Raw genomic sequence first — 10,021 nt, forward strand, 5'->3', positions numbered from 1 at the left:
AGAGGTGAGGTCTCGCCAACTTGCCCGGGCTGGTCTCAAACCACGGGCAATCCACTCACCTCGGCATCTCAGAGTTCTGGGATTACAGGCTAAGCCACTGATCCTGGACTTGTGCCTGGAATACTTTCAATAAGATTAGTATCAGTTCCTCCTTGTATACCTTGTCAAATTCAGCTGGAAAGTCATCTGGTCCGTGACTTTTTTTGGTGGGGAGATTTCTTTTTTTTTTTTTTCTCTTAATGCCTCTTTGATCAGGTCTTTATTCAAGATAAGTTGTCCAAAATGATTAAAGCTCTTTATGAAATTAACATTTAAAGTTTATGCGGCTGACTTCTTTTCTTCTGTAGGTTTCTTTTCTGCTGGCTTCTTTTCAGCTGGTTTCTTGGCAGCTGCTGCCTTTTTTCCTACCAGAGGCTTCTGCTTCTTCCCAACTACAGCTTTCTTTTCTCCTGTCTTCCCTGCCACAGGTGTCTTGCCTGAAACCCCCTTCTTGTCTGCTTTGGCGGCTGCCTTATCCACCCGGAGCTTGTGGTTCCTGGCATGGTGAAGAATGGTGTTCCGGTGCCTGGTCTTTACATATGGGTTTAGCTTCAACATGACTCTCAGATTTTTCAGTGGGTTCTTCTTCAAGACTCTGCGATGAATCTTCTTGTGTGGAGCTCGAAGGGCTCTTTGGATCTCTGGGCTTTTCAAGATTCTATTAAGGTCTGTATTCATCATCTTGTGCATGGGAAAGTTGTAGTTGCTCTTGAGGGAAGCAGCTGTCCGCCATGTGCCGTACAGTTCATTCAACTTCCAGAAAGCACTTTCAGTCCAGATGCAGAAACGACCCACATGCCCACCAGGAGCAAGCTTCAAGATGTTCAGCTTGCTTACATTAAGCAAAGTAATGCCAGGGATGTTCCTGAAGGCCTTAATGATGTCGTTGTCCTCATTGTAGATGATGCAGGGGCCCCTACGCTGGATGCGATGGCGGTTTCTCATTTTGCCCTGGGGAGATTTCTTATGACTGAGTTGATTTCATAGATTGTTATAGGTCTGTTTACCATTTCAATTTCTTCTTGTTTCAACCTAGCAAGGTTGTATGATGTCAGAAAGTCCTCAACTTCCTTTAGGTATTCCAGTTTATTTGCATATAGGTGTTCATAGTAATCTCTGAGAATCTTTTTAGTTTCTTCAGGGTCTGCTGTGACTTTGCCTTTTTCATTTCTAATTGTGTTTATTTGGACTTTCTCTGTTTTTTAGTCAATCTAGTAGAGGTCCAATCTTTTTTTTTTTTTTTTTTTTTGAGTTGGCGTCTCACTCTGTTCCCCAGACTGGAGTACAGTAGCATGCTCACAGCCACCCCAGCGCCAACCCGCTGGGTTCAGGCAATCCTTCTGCCTCAGCCTTCCAAGTAGCCGGAACTATAGGCATGCGCTACCATGCCCGGCTAATTTTTTTTTTAATTTATTGTAGAGATGAGGTCTTGCCAAGTTGCCCAGACTGGTCTCAAACCTGTGGGCTCAGGCAATCCTCTCACCTCTGCCTCCCAAAGTGCTGGGATTACAGGCTTGAGCCACCACACCCAGCTCAGAGGTCCAATCTTATTTATCCTTTCAAGTAATGAACTTTTTGTCTTTTTTATCCTTTCTATGGTATTTTTGTCTTCCATATCCTGCAACTGAGATTTTATCTTGGTGATTTGGATTCTTCTGCTGAAGTTCAGATTTAAATGATCTTGCCTTTCGAGGTTTCTAGGTATGACATTAGGCTGTCTACTTGTGATCTTTCTGTTTTCTTGACCTGTGCATGCATGAATTTTCCCCTTAACACTGCTTTCATGGCATCCCAGAAATTCTGATGTGTCTTTGTTTTGCTTTGTTTCCAGGAATCTTTCTACTTCTGTCTTGATTTCCATGTTGACCCAGAAGGTGTTTAGCAGCATATTATTTAGTGTCCATGTCCTTGTGCATTGTGGGCTGATCTTGCTGGTAGCAATATTTATTTTCATTCCACTGTGATCTGAGAAGATGCGTGATATTATTTCAATCTTTTGAAATTTGAACACATTTGATTTATGTCTGAGAATGTGATCAATCTTGCAGTATATTCCATGTGCTGATAAGTAGAATATATACTCTGTTGGTGTTGGGTGGAGTGTTTTATAGATGTCTTCTAAATCCAGTTGATCAAGTGTCAAGTTAAGGCTACCAATCTCCTTGTTGATTTTTTCCTCAGTGACCCATCTAAAGCTGTTAATGGGGTATTTAGTACTCCAACCATGATTGCATGAGAGTCAATATCCTTTCTTAGCTTACTTGCTGGTAGTTTTATAAAAAGAGGTGCTCCTGTGTTGGGTGCATGTATAAAGTTTAGGATGGATATTTCTTGCTGGTGGAATGAGCCTTTTATCATTATGTACTGTCTTTCTGTGTCCTTTTTAATTTTTGTTGGTTTGAAGACTAATTTGTCTGGTATCAGAATGACTACATCTGCTCTCTTCTGTTTTGCATTCACCTGAGAGATGGTTTTCCAGTCTCCAACTTCGAGCCTATGTGTGCCCTTTGCAGTGAGATGAGTTTTCCTGAAGGAAGCAGACTGTTGGATCATGCTTCTTTATCCAGTTTGCCACTCTATGTCTCTTCAGTGATGCATTTAGTCCACTCATGTTCAAATTGATTATTGAAATGTGACAGTTTATCCCTGTCATAAAGCTCTCAAGGGTTGTTTTGTTTCTTTTTTACTTTTGTATTTATATGTGTGTGTTATTTTTATTCTGTGAATGGTCTGTGTGCTCTGTTAACTCTATGCTTGCCTGTATTTTTGTGGTGTATATAACCTTTCTTTTTTTCCCCGTGTGTTCAATACCTTAAGCATCTCCTGAAGGGCTAGTCTGGAGGTGGCATATTCTCTTAGGGATTGAATATCTGGGGATGATTTCAGTTCTCCATCACTGATGAAGCTTAGCTTGGCAGGGAAGAAAATTCTTGGCTAAAATTGCTTAACCTTAAAAACATAAAAATTGGACTCCAGTCTCTTTTGGCTTGTAATGTTTCCACAGATAATTTAGGAGTGATTCTGATGGGTTCTCCCTGGTAGGTATTCTCACCCTTCTCTCTCATTGTCTTTAGGATTTTTTCTTGCATGCTTATTTTGTGTAGGCAAATTACTATATGCCTTGGGGATGGTCTTTTCATCATACCTTGTGGGAGTTCTCTGAATTTCTTTGCTTGGACAGCCTCCTCTCTTGTGAGATGTGGGATATATTCTTGAATGATCTCATGGAATGCTTGTTTCATGGTGTTTGCTGTTTTCCTTTCTGCTTCAGGAATACCAATCAGCTGTAGATTTGGCTTCTTTATAGAGCCACACATCTCTTGGAGGCTTTGTTCCTTCTTTTTGAGGGGTTTTTTCCCCCTATATTTTTAACAGACTGGGTTAATTCCATATTTTGGTCTTCAAACTCTGAGATAAAATTTTTCCTCTGCCTGGTTGACCCTACTTCCAATGCTTGTTACTGTGTTCTTAATTTCCAGGATAAAGTTTTTCATTGCCATTATTTCAGAATGGGCTTTTTTGAAGCTGGTCACCTCTGCTTTTACTTCTGGTACGACTTCAGTGAGTTCCCCTTCTAGTTTATTTTTTGCCATCCAATCTCTGATTTCTGTAGCTGTCATCTAGGGCTGTTCATTCTGGGAGGTTTCTATTGTTTGTACTCTAATAGCTGCCTTTTGGGGTGCTATCTCTTTAGGACTTTGAGGGCTGCCTGTATCTTTCATCAATTTTTTTCTCACTTGTGACAGGCTGTTCTTCGCTCTCTGTAATTCCTCTATTGATTTGTTGGTCTGAAGCTAATCAATTACCCTCTGTTCTAGGATCCTTTCTGTGGTTCAATATTTGTCACTCAGTGAGAGAGGGAGGGACATTCACTTATATTCCTTGCTCTGCCTTGTGGAGGTTTTCTGTTTCTGTGGATTTTCTCTCCCACTGCTAAACTTGTCAGACCAGCTTTCAACCCCCACTGCTTGCACTCAGACAGTGAGTGGGAGGATGAGTCTCCCCTCTGCTGTCTGAAGTTTACTCATGTTCCTCCTTCCCTGCTCAGGTCTGCACTTTACTTTTGAAATAGAATGAGTTATCTGCTGCAGAGGAAGGGGCAGGCTCGGCCCTGTAGAGATGTAGGGTTTGGCGGTGTTTCTTCCTGTCCGGCCAGGAGATGGCCAACAGCCACTGGCAATGCACACCAGCCAGATTTACTCTGCAGGGCGGCCCTCCCCACCCATGTGCCACCCAGTGTGGGGTTTTTTCCTGTTCTGCTTGGGCTGAGGTTGCCTGCTTCTGTGTCCTGCCCAGGACTCCTCCCACAAGAGACTGATGACCCATGCATGACTGAGAGGGGGTGAATCATCCCAGAGTGTCTTTGGTTCACTCATCCACTTTCATTTGCTGGGCAAGGCTTCATTTTTTGTGTGAGCCTGGTGCACAGAAGAAGATGGGGCACCTGGATTCCAGCATCTGCCATTGTTTTCTGCTCTCCATGTCCAAAGAGGCCTTTGCTGGGTGCAGGGTGCTTCCCCCATCCAAAAGTGTCTGAAGTGTCTCCACTATTGGTGGCTAGGTACCTACTCTTTGCCTTTTTACTCCACTAATGGTTTTATTTGATGTTCAGTGTTCAAGTTTTAGATAGTCCCCTTTGCCTACTTTTAGTTGTGTTACCTAAGGTTTTTGTGTCATATATAAGAACCCAATGCCAAATCCAAGATGATTAAGATTTATTTGTATGCCTCCTCCTAAGAGTTTTATGGTTTTACTCCCATATTTAAGTCATTTCTTCATTTTGAGTTAATTTCTTGCTCAGTGAGAGGCACCAGTCTGCTGCTCCACAGAGGCCATCTTGGATCTCCCCTCCAGCTCTCAATTCTTTTGGATATATACACCCAGAAGTCAAATTGCTAGGTTACATGGCAATTCTATTTTTAATTTTTTGAAGAAATGTCATAGCAGCTGTATCATTTTACCTCCCCACCAACAGTACACAAAGGTTCCAATTGCCCACACCTTTCACATCCTTACCAGCATTTGTTATTTTCTGTTTTGTTTGTTTGTTTCTGTTTTTTGCAGTGGCCATCCTAATGATTATGAGGTGATATTTCATCTTGATTTTAATTTGTATTTCTCTAATGATTTATGATGTTAAGCATCTTTTCATCTGTTTTGCGGTCATTTGGATATCATCCCTGGAGAAATGTATATTTCTTTGCCCACTTTTTATTGGGTTCTGTTATTGTTATTGTTGTTATTGTTGTTGAACTATAGTCATTCTTTACATATTCTAGATATTAACCTCTTGTCAGATATATGATTTGCAAATATTTTCTCCCATTTCAAAGGTTTGCTTTTTAGTATTTTATTTTATGTGCAGAAGTTTTAAAGTTTCATGTAGTCCCATTTGCCTATTTTGGGTTTTGTTGCCTAAGCTTTTTGTGTCATCTGTAAGAATCCATTGCCAAATTCAAGATGATGATGATTTATTCCTATGTTTTCTCCTAAGAGTTTTATGGTTTTAGCTCCCATATTCAGACCATTGGTTCATTTTGAATTAATCTTTTTCTTTCAGGTTTTGTGCTTTAAATAAAACAAAATTTTATTAAAATGTAAAATGATTCATACACACACTTTTGTCCTATATATTTGTATGCTTGAATGAAACATTTGTGTGTTCCCATCCCAAAATTAAACTTTTGTGATTTTTCTGGATATTTATGAGTAGCTGCTTCTATCTCATTCCTTTATAAATCCATTCTCAAACTATTAGATGTACTGATTTAGATACCCCTAATTCCTCATGTTTCAAACATTGTTTATATTCAGAGTCAACCAATTCTCTTTTGACTATGTCACTAAATCTTTTTAGACAAGTTTTAAAAACCAACTGGGCATGGTGGTTCATGCCTGTAATCCCAGCACACTGAGAGGCCAAGTCAAATGGATCACTTTAGCCCAGGAGTCGCCTAGTCTAGGCAACAATGCAAGTCCCATCTCTACAAAAAAAAAAAAAAAAATTAGCCAGGCACGGGGGTGCATGCCTATAGTCCCAGCAACATGGGAGGCTGAGGTAAGAGGATAACTTGAGCCCAGGAGTCTGAGGCTGCAGTGAGTTTAATTGCACCACTGCAAAGAAATAATAAATACTGGCCAGGATGTGCCTGGCTTATTCTGTGAAGCATAATGACCTCCAGATTCATTCGTGTTGTTGTAAATGATACAATTATATTCTTTTTCATGGCTGAATAATATTCCATTGTGTATCTAAACCAAACCTTTCTTTATTCATTCATCCATTGATGAACATTTAGGTTGTTTTCATATCTTAGTTACTATGAATAGTGCTGCAATAAATATGGGAGTGCAAATATCTCTTCAATACACTAATTTCCTTTCTTTTGTCTGTATACTCAATATTGGGATTGCTGGGTCATATGAGATCTATTTTTAGCTTTTTGAAGACTTCCATAGTGTTTCCATAGTGATTGTACTAATTTACATTTCCATCAACAGTGCACTAGCATTCCTCTTTCTCCACATTCAGGCCAGCATTTGTTGTTCTGTCCTTGTGATAATAACCATTTTAACTGGGGTAAGATGATATCTCACTGTGGTTTTGAATTACATTTCCCAGATGATTAGTGGGGATATTAGGCATATTGTTATGTATCTGTTGGCCATTTGTATGTCTCCTTTTGTGGAATGTCTATTCAGATCATTTGCCCATTTTTTAAGTGTTTGCTTTTTATTTTGCTATTGTTTGAGTTCCTTATATATTCTGGTTATTAATTTCCTGTCAGATGAATAGTTTGCAAATATTTTCTTCTATTCTATAAGTTGTCTCTTCTCTCTGTTGTCTTCTTGCTGTGTAAGAAGTTTTTTAGCTTGATATAATCTTATTTGTCTATTTTTGCTTTTGTTGTGTATGCTTTTGAGGTCCTACCCCCAAAAAAATCTTTGCCCAGACTAATGTCCTGAAGAATTTTCCCAACGTTTTATTCTAGTAGTTTCATGGTTTCAAGTCTTCACATCTAAGTAATTAATCAAATTTGATTTGATTTTTTTATAGGGTGAGAGATAGGGATTTAGTTTCATTGTTTAGGCTATTCAGAGTCTTTTGTGGTCCTACAAACATTTTAGGATTATGTTTTTCTTTTTCTGTGAAAGATGTTCAAATAGCTTGGATATTTGTCTCCTCCAAGTCTCATGCTGAAATTTGATCCTCAGGGTTGGAGACGGGAGGTGTTCGGGTAGTCAGGGAGGACCCCTCATGAATGTCTTGGTGTAGTCTTTGCAGCATTGAGTGAGCTCTCTCTCTCTATTAGACTCTTCTTTTTTTTTTTTGAGTTGGAGTCTCACTCTGTCGCCCAGACTGGAGTGCAGTGGCCGCCTCCAGCCACTGCAGCCTCGACCCACTGGGCTCCGGCGATCCTTCCGCCTCAGCCTTCCAACTAGCTGGAACTACAGGCACGCCCTACCACGCCCGGCTACCTATTAGACTCTTATTCCTAAGAGCCTTGTATGTCCCTCCCACTCCCCTCCTCCCTTTCTCGCCATGTGCTCTCACAGGATCCCCTTGGTCTCCCACCATGAGTAGAAGCAGCCTGAGGCCCTCACCAGAAACAAATGCTGACATCGTGCTTCCTGCACAGAACCCTGAGCCAAATAAACAAATAAACCTTTTTTCTTTATAAACTACCCAGTCTCCAGTATTCCTTTATAGCGACGCAAACATGTCGTTTGCATTTTGATAGAGAAACTCCAATTTCTTCAATGTTTTGTAGGTCTTTCATCAGTATTTTGTGGTCTTCATTGTAGAGCATTTTTTATACAAATGTATTCCTGGGTATTTCATGTTGTTTTATTTGTAGCTAGGGAAAATGGGATTGTTTTCTTTTTCAGATTGTTCTTTTTCAGGTGGCATACATAAATGTTACTGACTTTTGTAGGTTGATTTTATATTCAGCAGCTTTACTGACTTCATTTATTAGTTTGAACAGTTTTTTGGTAGAATATGTAAGTTTTTCTAAGTATATAATGATGTCATCTGCTAACAAGAATAAAATTTGTCCTTTCCCATTTGGATGCCCTTTATTTCTTTCTTTTACCTAATTGAGCTGGCTGGGATTTCCAGGACTATATTGAATAAAAATGGTAAAAGGGGGCATCTTTGTCTTGTTCAAAATCTTAGAGGAAAGGCTTTTATTTTTTCCCCATTTAGCATGATGCCAGATGAGAATCTGTCATATATGGTCTTTATTATTTTGAAATATGTTCCTTCTATATTCAGTTTCCTGATTTTTTTCATTAAAGAATGCCGATTTTATAGAATGCTTTTTCAGCATCTACTGAAATGATCATATGGTTTTTATTCTTGATTTTGTTAATGTAACATATCACATTTATTGATGTGCATATGCTGAACCATCCTTGCATCCCTGAGATGAACTCCAATTGATTATAATGAATTATCTTTGTAATGTGTTTTTGAATTTGGCTTGCTAGTATTTTATTGAGGATTTTTACATGTATTTCATTAGAAATATTGACCTGAAGTTTTGTTGTGGCCTTATCTGGTTTTACTTCAGAGTAATACTGAGCTCATTTTTAATTAATTTTTCTATATAATGTAAAGGAAGGGCCCAACTTCATTCATTTACAAGTAGAAATCCAGTTTCCCCAGACACATTTGTTGAAAAGATTATTATTTTCCCATTGCATAGCCTTGGCACTCTTATCAAAAATCAATTGACCATAAATGTATGAGTTTATTTGTAGACTCTCAGTTCTGTTCCATTAGTCTATATGCCTATCCTGTACCAGTGTCACATTGTTTTGATTACTGCAACTTTGTGCTGAGTTGTGAAATCAGAAAGTATTGGTTCTCCAACTTTATGTTTCTTTTTTCAAGATTGTTTTGGCTATTTGGGAACACCCTGCAATTCTATATGATTTGGTGATTGGCTTTTCCACTTCTGCAAATAAGACTATTGGAGACGCTAACTGTTTTGCTTTTCTTTTTTTTTTTTTTTTGAGTTGGAGTCTCACTCTGTCGCCCAGACTGGAGTGCAGTGGCTGCTCCCGGCCACTGCAGCCTCAACCTGCGGGGCTCCGGTGATCCTTCCACCTCAGCCTTCCAAGTAGCCGGAATTACAGGCATGCGCGACCACACCTGGCTGATTTTTTTTTTTTTTTTTTTGATGTATTGTAGAGATGAGGTCTCACCAAGTTGCCCAGGCAGGTCTCGAACCCACAGGCTCAGGCAATCCACTCACCTCAGCCTCCCAAGGTGCGGAATTACAGGCTGAGCCACCGAGCAGGGCACTAACTATTTTTCAATAACTAAACTGGAACGATCCTAAAAGACATTCAGTGTCTTTAACATTTTTTCAGAGATTTGTGAGTTTTCTTGAAAACCTAGTGACTGTACAGTACATCTCAGAAAAGTTAATATCCATGTTAACCAGAGATACCACCCAAGATGGAATGTCTTAGTCATGAGATTATCTGTGGTCTGGAAATTAAAAAAAAAACAAACGTGTTCCATTTACATATCCAATCACTCATCTTTCATATTCTGACAAATCCCTAGAAGAGCCCAAAGCAGAGTTCCACTCTTAATCTGCAAAATTCTAGCAAATTTACTTTTTTAAAAAAATGCCTATGAAGTAATGTAATTGGAAACGATGTCACCCAAACTGATGCAATCAAGTGTTGACCACCAAAGTGGTCCCCGAGAGAAGGATTCATACTCCTTTTTTTTTTTTTTTAGATTAGAAAACACAGTTTATTTAGAAAGCAGAGAGAGAGAGAGGAGATTCATCTCCTCAAGGTAGGGGAGGGGGTTCAGGAATCACATTTCTTTTTTTTTTTTTTTTTTTTTTTGAGTTGGAGTCTCACTCTGTTGCCCAAACTGGAGTGCAGTGGCCGCTCCCGGCCACTGCAGCCTCGACCTGCTGGGCTCCGGCGATCCTTCCGCCTCAGCCTTCCGAAG

General features: G+C 39.6%; 1 pseudogene across 1 annotated transcript; it reads right to left on the minus strand.

Moving 5' to 3' along the window:
• Positions 1 to 318: 318 nt before the first annotated feature.
• Positions 319 to 2,919, minus strand: LOC103267758 (annotated as a pseudogene). The gene is made up of 2 exons (XR_002482384.1): positions 2,872 to 2,919; positions 319 to 1,002 (listed from the first exon to the last, which is right to left on the minus strand). The product of XR_002482384.1 is annotated as a 60S ribosomal protein L4 pseudogene (transcript).
• Between the last annotated feature and the right edge of the window lie 7,102 nt (positions 2,920 to 10,021).

The sequence above is a fragment of the Carlito syrichta genome, unplaced genomic scaffold, assembly GCF_000164805.1.
Source record: "Carlito syrichta isolate Samal-C Ts95f unplaced genomic scaffold, Tarsius_syrichta-2.0.1 Scaffold308238, whole genome shotgun sequence".
Classification (NCBI taxonomy): domain Eukaryota; kingdom Metazoa; phylum Chordata; class Mammalia; order Primates; family Tarsiidae; genus Carlito; species Carlito syrichta.